This window comes from Cupressus sempervirens, chromosome 9, assembly GCF_028749045.1.
Source record: "Cupressus sempervirens isolate cs-2001-9-10 chromosome 9, ASM2874904v1, whole genome shotgun sequence".
NCBI classification, from domain to species: domain Eukaryota; kingdom Viridiplantae; phylum Streptophyta; class Pinopsida; order Cupressales; family Cupressaceae; genus Cupressus; species Cupressus sempervirens.
The window spans coordinates 203,992,927-204,006,844 of record NC_143126.1 but is presented as its reverse complement, the minus strand read 5'-3'; positions in this window follow the sequence as shown (position 1 = coordinate 204,006,844).

The window sequence follows — 13,918 nt, the reverse complement described above, 5'->3', positions numbered from 1 at the left end:
TATTAATTATTAATATGCAACTTAGCTTTCTTAGATGTTAGGGTTTCATTCACCTTTAAGGTTGAACACTTCTATTTTATTTTTCATTATCTTGGAATATATTTTTGCTCTCACATCATTGAGATTTCCAAGCTATACATTTTCCTTCTCTAGTTTCTCTTCAACAATAGGTTATTTGCATGTTGGTGTTCTTGGTGAACTGTAAAGTTGGTTTTCACAACTTCTACATTCCCTATTCAACATATATGGTGTAATTGTCTATGAGTATTTTATTATGGTTGTTGTTTACTTTGGTTGAATGGTTAAGCTTGTTTAAACAAGATAAATGTTTTAATTATTGGATAACTGATTCACCCCCCTCCTCTTAGTTATCTTGGTGGACTATTATTTCTAACAATTGGTATTAGAGCAACAGGTCCTTGAAGAAAAAGTTTAATAGCTTTGAGAGATCCATGGCAAACATGTTTAGGAAAGATAGTCCAAAGTTTGAAAGAGAAAATTATGACAGCTAGAAAGAAAAGATGGAGACACATTTTTTTGTGTATGGGTCTGGGATATTTGATTTTGACAAAATCAGTGAAGACAATCATTGAAGAAAAGAATCTAGAAATTTGCACCAAAGTAGAAAGAGATCTTTTCATGTGTGACATGAGAGCTAGAGAAGCACTATTGACTGCACTTTCTAAAATTGAGTATAATTAGGTAAAATCACTTGCTACTTCAAATTTTATTTGGAAAGCTTTGGAAAATAGTTTTGAAGGTGATGCACATTCTAAGAAGTTGAGGCGACAAAGTTGGATTTGTGTGTTTCAAGATGCTAAAATGATGGAAGATGAATCTGTAAGAACATATATAGGTAGGATATCATAAATTACTATAGGTATTAAAGCTCAAGGAGGAACTAAAGAATATGTTGAGGTTATATGGAAGATATTGAAGATTCCAACACCACCTATCAAGTCAGTAGTTCAGATGATACAATTTTTGATATCATGTACCAAATATTTCACTAAGGAGACAGTGCTTGGAAGACTTGAAGCAGTTGAGAATGAACTTAGATAGTCTAGAGAATTGACCAAAACAAAGACAACTTTGAGTGCCTTGAATATTTGACCTAACTTATTAAGGAGCACAAGTGCTAGAGGAGATTTTGCTAGCAGCAATAGATCTAAGGAAGATAGAAAGATTGAAGGAGTAACCCTTCTAGTAAGAAGAGAAAAAGGAGGTAAGAAAGTCTTTAAATGTTGAACCTGTGATGAATATAGTCATTATGCATCTAAGTGTTCTAAAAGGGAGAAAATGTATAAGGGAAATCATAAGCCTAGAAAAGATAGAAAATTTTTGTATGCAAATGAAGATAACGTTCTGATGAATAAGCATTAAGTGCTAGTGATGATGAAATTCAATTTGTGGAAATTAAAGAAGAAAGTCTAGAGAAGGTAGCTTTGGTATCATAGGATGAAAAGAAATCTAATTGGATAATTGATAGTGGTTTTTTACATCATATGACTAGTAATATGAACAATTTTATTGACTTCAAAAGTCAGGATGGACGAATTGTAAGAGTTGGAAACAATGCAACATGTCAAGTTAAAGCTATTGGACCTATAACTCTTGATGGTAAAACAAATATTGAGGAAGCATTATTTGTTGATGGTTTAAAGAATAATCTTTTGAGTGTTAGATAATTAGTAGAAAAAGGTTGTCAGTTGCAATTCACAGAAAAGACATGCATGATCAAAGATAAAGAATGAAAGGTAATTGAAACAAGAGCCAGATCTAGAGGTAATGTATTTTAGTTGAATCCTACTAGAATGACATGTTTGGTTATAAAGGTAGATGACAGTTGGTTATGGCATAAGAGGTTCTTTCATATAAACTTTGATAGTATTTTGAGGACTAGTAAGTGTTTGCTATTAGAGATTTATCGAAGATTGTAAAGCCTACTAACACAATTTGCAAGGAATGTGTTTTGGCAAAGCATAACATGATTTATTTTCCTAGTAAAAAGTTTACTACTACAACAAAGTTGGAGATTATACACATAGATCTTAGTGTTTCTACAAAGACTAAAGGATTCTATGGTGAAAGGTACTTTATGATTCTAGTTGATGATTTTTCTAGAATGATGTGGGTTGCATTTCTTAAAGAGAAATCTGAGGCATTTGACAAGTTCAAGATAGTTAAGAATAGAGTTGAGAATGAATCTAGTATGAAGATTAGATTTCTAAGATCAGCTAGAGGAGAAGAATTTACTTCAAATGAGTTTAATATGTTTTGTGAAGAAAATGGAATTAAAAGATAGCTATCTTCTCCAAGAACCCCTAAACCAAGTGGCATTGCAAAGAGAAGGAGCAAGTCTATTAGAGAAGCTGCAAGAGCTATGTTAGTAGAGAATGATGTATCCAAGACATTTTGGAGAGAAGCTATGAATACAATAGTCTACACTATGAACAAAGTGAAAATTAGGAAAGACACAAACAAGACATCTTATGAACTATGGTTTGGTCACTCACCTACAATTAAGTATTTAAGAATATTTAAGAGTAAGTGTTACATAAAGAAAGATGATGACATTGGTAAGCTTTATGCTAGAAGTGATGAAGGTATGTTTCTTGGTTATTCATTAAAAAGCAAGGCTTATAGATGTTATAATCAAAGAACTAAGATTATTATGGAGAGTGTAAATATGAGAAATTCAGAATACAAGAGAGAATAGTTGATTACAATTCATATGATGATGATGTTACTAAGCCAAGGAATAATGAGGTATTTCTTGAGACTAAAAATGATTTGTAGAATGAAGGAGAGCCACGGCAAGAACAAAGCTCAAAACCTTCAGTAGAGCCAAGAGTTGAGATAACAACTCCTACTTCAAGAAAGAACATAATAAAGAATCACCCATCCAAACAGATCATCGAAATCAAAGACAAAGGTGTGATGAAAAAAAGTAGAGTAAATGAAGAACTATGCTTGATATCTCAAGTTGAGCCTAAGAGTGCAGATGAAGCATGTAAAGATGACTATTGGAAACAAGCTATGAAAGAGGAATTGGATCAGATAGAAAAAAATGAGACATGGGAATCGGTCCCCAAAATAGTAGACAAGAATGTGATAGGAACCAAATGGGTATTCAGGAACAAGATGAATGAGCAAGGAGAAGTTGTAAGAAACAAATAAAGATTGGTATGTAAAGGCTACTCACAGTAAGAAGGAATAGATTATGAGGAGACTTATGCTCCAGTGGCTAGAATAGAATTAGTAAGATTATTCTTAGCCTATGTAGCACAAAATAAATTCAAAGTATATTAGATGGATGTCAAGTTAGCATTTTTGAATAGAGAACTTGAAGAAGAGGTATACATTGAGTAACTTGAAGGATGTCCTTTGACAGATGACAAGGACATAATATGCAGACTAATGAAAGTATTGTATGGATTAAAGAAAGTACCCAAAACATGGTATGCAAGGTTGGAAAAGCATTTTACAAAGCTTGGATATAGAAAAGGTATAGTAGATAGTAATCTATATTGGAAAGAAACTGATGATGGTTTGATGATTTTGGTAATATTTGTTGATGGCATTATATTTGGAGGAAATGATGAAGAAAGTGAGAAGTTTGCAGAAGAAATGAAGAAAGAATTTGAAATGAGTATGATAAGAGAGATGAAATATTTCCTAGGATTGTAGATTGTGTAGAATAAAGAAGGAACCTTTATTTCTTAGACTAAATACTTGAAGGTTCTACTAAAAAGGTTTGGTTTGGAAACATGTAAACCCATTGGAACACCTACAATAATAGGACACAAGTTATCTACAAAGGATGAGACACCTACTGTTGAGAAGAAGAAGTACAGATCTATGATCAGAGGATTGCAATATCTAACTGACACAAGGATGGATATAAAAAATGTAGTTGGAATTGTTGTAAGATTCTAGATTGATCCCAAAGAAGCACAGTATGCAACAGTGAAAAGGATTTTTAGATATTTGAAGGGAACATATAAGTTTGGATTATGGTATGAAAAATCTACTAATTTTACTCTAAGTTCTTATACTGATGTAGATTGGACAGGTAGTATGGATGACAAAAAGAGCACCAATGGAGGAGCCTTCTTTCTTGGAGGAAGATTGGTTTCTTGGTTAAGAAAGAAGTAGGATTGTACACCTCAAATTATAGTAGAAGTAGAGTATGTTGCAGAAAAAAAAATTGTAATCAAGTTATTTGGATGAAGCAGATGTTGAAGGATATTGGATAGAGATCAATGAACCTATTGTTATACATTGTGATGACACAAGCATGGTAAATATGTCTAAGAAACTGTTATTTCATTTGAGGACTAAGCAAATTTTTATTAAGTATCATATGTTGAGAGAAAAAATTGCAGAAAAGGAAATCAGATTAGATTATGTGAGCACTAAAGAGAAGATTATAGATATATTCACTAAGCCTCTTCCCAAAGAGATGTTTGAGTATTTGCAAGGTATTCTTGGGGTTATGCCCCTTCCTACATTAGAGTAAGAAGATGCAAGAGTACATTAGTCTAGGGTAACAGAGCACCATTGTTTGTCTACACTAGATGTTGATGCTTCCTATATGGGGGAGTATCTATGATGGAAAAAGTCATCTAGGAATCTTGTTGATATTTTTTTGAACAATTTCTTTTGAAACTTGAGCTAGCAAGTTGTTGCTGAGTTTGATATAGAGATATTGGTTGCAGAAACATTTGACATTAATGTCAATAAGGGAGAAGTTTGGTAGTATGTTGAGGAAGATGTTCAACATAAGCACAATATATAGAATGATAGTTTCATATAGAGCACATTGAGGTATATCAATGGGGGATAATGATTGATAAAGAGTATTTGAAGAATAATAATCTTTTGTTGGTACTCTTGGAACTAGATGTTTTTCATCTATGTTGTCATCAATTCCAAAGAGGGAGATTGTTTGAAGATTGGAGAGATTGTTGGAAAATTGGTTAGAAGCATGAATACTAATGATATTTTATGGGGGAGTACTACTATGATGATATGTTACATTCATTACTAAGTTTGTCGTTGATGTCAACATAGCAATTTTTTTTGGTATTTGACAAAAGAACATTAAAAATATTAAGTTGGTATGCACAACTAGTTGAGCATGAAAACCATCCAAGGTTATGGGAGATACTTTTGAGTATTTGGTACATGAAATTAACATCAGAAGTAGAAAGGACAAGCCTAGAAGAAGTTATGTAAGTTTTGGTGATGTCTGTTCTGAGATAGAGTTTATAGAGGCATGTTCTAGTAAACTTGTTATATCGCTTAGTAAATTTGATATCTTGAGGATCAAGGTTGAGCACATGAAGAAGACATGTTGATGATTATGTGGCTAAGTTCACTCATCGTAATATTGCATGTATGAAAATTTATTCAAGTTGCAAGGCAGAATATTAAGGTTATCCCTAAGTGTAATGTCTTATTAATATGGTCCTATAATAATTAATAGAGAAGGTCTAATAGCTAACTTAGGGAATTTTTTTATGGTTTCAGTATAAAGGAAAGACATTTTCCTTTATCATGGTATCAAAGGAATGTAATGTGAATTGATGATAAGCAACAGAGAGGGGCAGAATGCGAAGTTGAGTAGATTAGTGCAGAAGTGAAGGAAACTTCATTGTGAAGGTTTTGCTAAGTAATCCAAGGTTTGGAATTTGGATCTAAAGTTCATAACCTAGTCTAAAAGGTCTCAAAAAGATTGGTCTAGTTGACAAGATAAAGGAAAGAACAAAGGAAAGAAGAAGATAACAATAAATTACTTTTTTGAGCAGTGAGCTCTTCTTGTAGTTAAAATTGCATGTTTGAGTAGTGGGCTCTTCTTGCATACATTATACCACAACTCCTAATAGGGTTTGCACAAGTCCTAATAGGGTTGGAATCTCCTAATAGGGATTCAAAGTCTCCTAATAGGGACTCATTTTACTAAATGTTGAAATATAAATATTGTATTTATATTAGTACATCATCTTATGGGCATCATTCCTGATAGAGTTTTCCCTCTAATCAAGGGTTTCCCTAGTGAACATATCTAGTGCAATTTCCTATGACCATTTTATTATTATTTTTATTTACCTTGGTTGAATTGTCAAGTTTGTTTAAAGAAGATAAATGTTTTAATTATTGGATAACTAATTCACCCCCCCTATCAGTTATCTTGGTGGACTATTGTTTTTAACAAATAATGGAAATTATAATACCATTAGAGATGGATTCTTTAATTTATTAGAAATAAGATAGTACACTCTATACTAGTTAGTTTAATAGTGTTTAACAAAATGCCAAAATATGTAGAGTCTCAACTACTAGAAGAGCTAAATGTATAATTAAAGAGAAATGGTCCAAGTATGTTATAGAATGGAAAGACATGTTGGAGAAAGTTCTTGCAAACATCAGACTAGACATGAACAAGGAAGAACTCATATATCTAGTAAATTTATGCAAAGAAAACACTAGTCCACCCAAGAATATAGCATTGATCTATTGAGATTTGAATGAAAAGATCATTGTTGAGAGAGATTATTGAAAGAGGGAGATTGTTGAAGAAGACTATGTGTTTCAATCATTGTTTTGTCACTGATGTCAAACCTGCTATTTGCTCATAAGAAAATTTCTTATAAAATTCAAGTACTCTCACTTAGTTGATTGATGAAGAGGATTTGATCAATAAGAGGTAACAATAGCACCTAGAGGAAAGGTTGAGTTATGATTATGTAATCAAGTACAATGATCAGTTAAGATAGTGATGACATGATGTATTGATAATTTACTTAAGGTTACAAAGGCTAGTTATACTTAGAAAGTTTAGAAGAACAACTTACACAATTTTTTTCTGCCAAGCTTGACTGAGTGGATAGTAGGTGCTAAGCAAAGTCCATGCAAGCTGAGAAGGCCAAGAAGAAAATAAATGTTTCTCTGAACTCTATAAGAAGAAAGGAGAAGGCTAAGGTCAAAAGGACCATATCATCAATTAAAATATGTTCCTATGGATACATGTTGTAAGCTAATCGATGGGTTGAAGGAATGTTTGTTCTCCCTGCTCAACTGTAGAAACTATTCCTAAACATTCAATTTTCTCTTAAATAATTAAAGTAGAAGGAAGATTATGACTTGTAAAAAGATATAAGGTGTCTACTTTCACAGCTTTTGTTACTACAAGAGAAGCTTTTGAAGCCTTCTAATTTTTGTAATTAAATGTAACTACAGAATCCTCATCACTTGGTTGCCTTGCTAAAATTAAATTTCTACTTAGCCTTGGAACATGTCTTACCTCATGTAGTAGCCAATGATTCCCATTCTAAAACTTAATATTAATTTTTCCTTTTCCAAAAATATGATAGGGTTCATTTTCCTCCAAATAAATAAGCCCAAAATCCCCTTGGACTTAATCTTAACTTTTCAATGATTTCAATGATTACTTCCTCTCTCAATCATTCTACCTCTTCTTTGTACATTCACAGTAGTTCCTGATATAGATCCACATGAGGTTTTCCTATGAGTTTCCTCACTTAGAATAACATCAATTACATCATTAAATTTTAGGATATTAGATCTAGAAATAGAATTATTCATAGCCTTCATCAAGCCCTTCCAACATTCAGGAAAATAACACAAAATCAAGAGAGCCCTATTTTCATCATCAAAATTAACATTTATATCATATAATTGAGTACTAATTTTTAATCTCATACTGGTTTTGACAAAGTAGTGACAAAATACTTAGTCATCATTCAACAAAGACTAGTGCAAGCTAAGTGTAGAGTGCATGTTGAGTGATCAGAGTGAGTTGAGTAATCAATGTGAGCTGAGTGATCAAATCATGTCAAGCATAAGCATCTAGATAGTACATGTCAAGTAATATAACTTTAATTTTGAGCACTAGTAGGTGCCAAGAATTTAGTGTGTGCTGAGTCATTTAGGTGTCGAGCCAATAGAAGGAGCCAAGTTAAATGGTATGTGCTAAGTGATTCAGGTGCCAAGTAAATAATAAGTGTTGAACTATTCAGAAGTTGAGTTACAACATAAATATCACAGTAAGTGTTGAGCATCAAAGCCTTTGGATGCCGAGTGAATGGTTTATGACATAGATGTTTGTAATGGAACAAAATTCTATGTAAACCATTTTTGGGTTGATATATTAATGATTTCAATTATAAGGAAAAAGGAGGAAGTTGTATTGTGATTCCCTATGCAATGCATGCAACCAATCAAATTGAGGGGAGTATTAAGTGACAATAAGGATCAATCATAATTATTGATTATAATTTAATCCATCTACACCAATGCCTATTTAAGGAGGTAAAATCCTAAAGAGTTTATGAGGTTTTGTGTGTGCATGAGGAGATGAATGCTAAGAGCAGAGATGGAATTCATGGTGGCTTAGATGACTATGACAGTGTTATATATTATAGAATCAAATTGAGGAGAACTTAGTGAAGTAGTAAAAGGATAAGAGATGACATATCTGATTAGGAGGATCAAGGTTTAGATAGTAGGGTGCTAACTGAGTGTTGAATCATTCTAATAGGTGATGTAGAGTAAATCTCTTAATAGAGTAGTCCTAAAAAACTTTTGTAAATCTCTTCACTAAGTGCTTACTCAATTGTGAGTTTGAAATCCTTTAGCAGGGTGAGACCTAACAGTCTTTGTAAGCCTTTAACAGGGCATACCTTTGATAGGGTAGATAATAGATAATGATCAAAACATTATAGACATATTTGTCCACTTTACAACTGCAGTAGTGCAGATTTATGGGTGTCATCCCCACCCTAATTTTACGTTCTCCTTGCAGGATTTATGGGTAACCAAATTATTTGTCTTAGGTGTTGAATTTTTGTTATGTTATGGATGGCTACTTATTTCAATTTAGATGCTAAGTAACTAGATGTATGTTAGGTGAATTGCTTTTGAGGTTAAAGTTTTAAGTGTTGATTCACCCCCCTCTCAAAACTTACTTTTCCATTGTTAATTTTAAAAATTGGTATCAGAGAAAACTTCTCTTGAAGAAATTGTTGAGCTGTCATTTTACTAGATGTTTAACGACAGGAATCTTTTTGAACTCGTCTCTTTTAAAGTCAATCTAGGATAAACTCCAAGGTTTTGAGAGATCTTACAACCTACTGGAATCCGCTCAGTTGAAGATAAATGTGTTTGTTCACAAGGAGGCCTTTACTGGTTTGAACTAATTTTGGATAAGATGATCAATATGCTTTTTGTTTCAAAATTAACCACAAAAAGAGATATTTTTTTGGTACTTTCTATTTTTTATGAATGCAATCTAACAATGCAACTATATTAATTCCTAATTTAACAAAGGGTTAGTAAAGAAAATAATGAAGATAAGGTAACAAGAGATGAAATTAAATAGCTTGAAAGAGAAATTCCTAATGGTCATAAACCATGGTAACAACATGTCTGCGAGTTAAATCATTGAAAAGATTGGGTAGGAAACCAATGAAAGTAGGAGTAGGGCTTCCTCAAATCCATTGATGCAATCATTGATAGAAACTTAGTAAAACTCAAAGATTTTTCACTTCTTATCAAATTGCAAGGTCACAAAAAGTGCGCTCATGCGAGATGAGAAGCTATGTAGGAACAATAGGGTGATCTCTTCTCCAACCCTATATGTCAATAGAATTTGTCAACACACAAAAAAAACTTGAACTAAAATATCACACAAATCAAATCAACATGAAAAAACTATTGGCTTGGTTGTTATCATAAACAATATTCCACAAAAATAACAAACTCCACCAAGATGTGAGGCCTCACTCGATCCATCATAGTATAGATGATGTATCTACATTATGATACTTCTAATTTGATGTTTTTATATACTTTCAAGACTATAGGGTTATGTTATTTTAATATCTACATTTTGATGATCCACACTTATGTCTACACACTAAGACCTAAATGATATAATTAATGATTTTGTTAATGTACTAACCTTTTTTCAATTACTTTAATAGAAGCTAAATTGAAAAAATGCTTGTAATGTAATGTTTAAGTGGGGGTATGTTACTTGCTTTTCATATTTATGATTTGGATATTTTGACATTATTCAAGACTTAGTAGGATAGTGGCTTATTTTATCAATTGATTTTGACATTTATAGTAGTGTTCTACATCTACAATATGTACTATGAACCTAATATTGTGAATGGAATAATCGAACACATATGGATGCAACTTTATGACATGATAGAATTAGATTCTAATGTGATGCAAAATGTTAATTTGATTTTGATGATTTATGATATGTAGATAAATGTTAAATTGATTATGATGATTTATGGTATGTGGATAGATGTTAAATTGATTATGATGGGTTATGATATGCAGATAGATGTTAAATTTATTATGATGGTTTATGATATGCAAATTTGATATTCCAACATCTTGGATGATTTAATTGAAATGATTAGGAAAGGAAATTTAATTTGAATTATGTTAATAGGGATTTCATAAAATTTGAAATTATATGCACTTATGATATATATATATATATATATATATATATATATATGACCTCCTTGGACTATTGATGCTCAAGTTTAATGTGCAAGAAGTGGAATCATAGAAATTCTTAGGGGAAACAAGTTCCAAACCTATGTGAATACAATTTAACTAAGGTGAATCTTTAGAAGATTCAAAAGCTTTGTTGTGATATATTTTATTTCGTAATGTAATTTTTCTTGTACGTGGGAATTTTTAATCATAGAGATGCATTAGGGACATGTCATGGTGATTTGGAATGTGCTTTTATGTGTCACTTGACACTTGTGGACCTTGTGTGTAATTGACATGTCATTTAGGGTTTTGGTCATGGTGGCAATTTACCCTAAAACTAATTACCGTATTAATGAGTAAGTAACCCACTTGACAAGAGGTAGGATGGGTCACAATCAAAGGAAATTCGAATTTGGACTTGGCTAGGGTTTTGAGGGGTCATTAGGTGGTCCCAAATTGTCTTTTATGTGAAAATGAGCTACCCACATTATAATATAACATGTCAAGGACCTAAAATTGACCTTGTTAGTGGCCCCTTTACCCATGCATTCTTACATCAATTCAAAATTGGAGTTGTCACATGTGTTTTCTCCCATGTTTCCACTAAGTCAAATATAGAAATTTTAGAGGGAGACTAGTTTGTAAGAGGAAGTGGCTTGATGTCTTTGCTAAAATAGTTAGTGGGAAGGCCTTATTAGAGAGTCTTGGACAAACTAGTGGGGTGTTTACCCACTCTCTAAGTTTAGAGATAGTTAGGGTTTGGAGGGAGATTAAGGGAGCTCAAAAACAACTATCTCTACCTTTAGCTTGGACCAAGGTTGGTGTTTCAAAACATGTTCATTTCCTTCCTTTTTGCATTGCATAATGAATCTGAAAGTATGGAGGAATTTGTTATAGGTTCAAGCAATGTATGGTGAATCTTGTATTGTAGGTTTGGGCATTGTGTTGTGATGTTTCTGAATGTGTATTGTACTCATGTAAATTTCTTGATTTTTCTTTCTTGAATCTCATTGTTTGGATTTGAATGTCAAGTGTTGATATGGGTGTGAGGGCTTCACTCACCCTTTTGGGGAGGGAAGAGAAGTCCAAGGTGAAGGGCTCAGTTCAGCTTGAAATGTAGTTGAGAACCTTGGAGTATGGGCTTCATTGTATATCATATTCATTTATGTCATGCTTTGGAGGTGATCAGACAAAGATGGTGTAGAAAGGAAGTTATTGAAGTACAGGCTTTAAGGAAGCTATAACTATTGATAGTATGTTTGGAAGATGTTTGTGGAAGCCCCCAAAGGGCATGGAATTTTGATTGAATTTTGAAAAGCCCCAAAAGGACACAATTTTTTTTATTGCAGATATGGTATGGTATGGAAAGTCTCCTTTTTGAAAGCACACATTCACCCTATGTTGAATGATTCCAATGGAGAATCAATGTGCAAGCCATGGGAGGGATTTTTTAGTGTTATGTGATATATTTTATGAATTGGTAAGTGTTGTATCCCATTTGGACTTGTTTCCCCTGCTCGGTGGATGGCTTCATAGAAGCCTAGGATAGGAGGTGAGCTTCCATGGTTCCTAGTTTGTGTGTGTTTGTAGGGTTTTTGAAGATGGATTCCTTGAAGTTATTAGGGTTTCACCCTTGAAAATGTTGAAAAATCAAGTGTATAGAGAGACCAATCTTCCATGTTATCACAAAATGTGTAGTGATGTTAAGTCTTCATTCTATTTTCAGTGTAATGTAAAATGAAAATTTCATATTATTGTATATCATTGAAAAGGTGTAAGGATAGATTGAGAATTTGTATAAGAAGAAAGAAATGTAGTATTTATATAGGAGAGAATAAACTTAGGAAAGATTATAGTTGACCTCATTATAAGTTCAATCACATTCATGGACTGTATGGATTAATGTATCATAGGATAGTTCATTAATCTTTTGCTACATATGTAAGGAATTATAAAATCTTAGAATCATGCTCAAGTAATTCATGAGGCAATACAAGAGATTATTTTTTAAAAGAAAGGGGAAATCCATCATAGATTAAATTCCATTAAGCATTTCATTAACATTAAATGACATTCAAATTTCATTTTTATAGAAAGAAGTAATTATTTTGGCTCCATACTTGTACATGCTTTTTTACTCTTTCCTTGTAATTGAGAAATGGTTCAAGGGATTTCTAATGGATCTATCTAATTGAGAAGTCACACTAGGCTATAAGGGTGGCATCAAATTTCTATCAAACTAATAGACAAAACCTCATAGTTAAGCAAGAGAGGAAAATCAACCTAGTCACATTCATAAATCACCAAGAGAGAATGAGCCTAAAAATAATTATTTGAGTCTCTAGATTTTGTATGGGAAGTCAATTAAATATCTTCTGAATATAGATCAATATTTTTTTTAGAGAGAATATAATCCACATTAGGACAAAAAGAAATATAATGCCACTCTTAACCAACTCAAGTACCTACCTAGGTCTCTAAGACATGACTAAAAAGTAATATAAAATAATTCACCTTTATGGATAGGCATGAATATTAAGTACCCTCCATTTAATATAAAGAAAACTATGAAAAAAAGAAACACAAAAGAAAGATATACAACTTAATTACTAATACCACATCAACAAAAAAAAGGCATCATTTTAAAAGGGAAAATAGAGTAGTGGTTAAAAAAAAAGTACATGGGACAGTGGTCCCCACAAGGTGCCTTTCCCTTTGGAAGCCTTCTTAGGTGCTATGTTCAAGCAAATCATGACAAGAAAAGATAAAACCAATCAAGTTAAAAAAGGCACATCAAACTTTTCACCTCCTTGCCATGTCAGGCTCATCCTTTTATAAGCACCTAGTAATTTGAGAAAAGTGCAAAATTTATGTTTTGACTTCTACACAACATGCCATGCCTAGGGACAAGGAGATAGGAATTGGGAAGTGGAGGAGTAGTTGGGTGTTGGGATCACCATGTAAAATTTTAAATTTCCTTGGAATCAATGTTGAACTAGGTGCTTAGGTGGAAGGTAAGTTGCAAGGGAATTGTGATTGTATGCGTGAATATGTGGCCTATGCTAACACACACACTTCAACATGGTCCTTATTTGCGGATTCATCCCGGAATGAACATTGGATTGTTCATCTGAAAATCAGCCGGCAAGGCGACCTGTTGCCTTCTATCTAAAGGGATTTTTCCTGTTCAATGTCCTCAAATTCAAGGTGCAAGCAACTAGACCCTCTAAGAATGAAGGATTTAAAGAAAGCTAATCTATGTGAGTGTGCAAAGTAATCTAGAATGATTATGCATGTTTAATCTAAGAACATGTAAAAGAAGATTATGCTAAAATGTATGCATATTATGCTAAATGAGATTAAACTA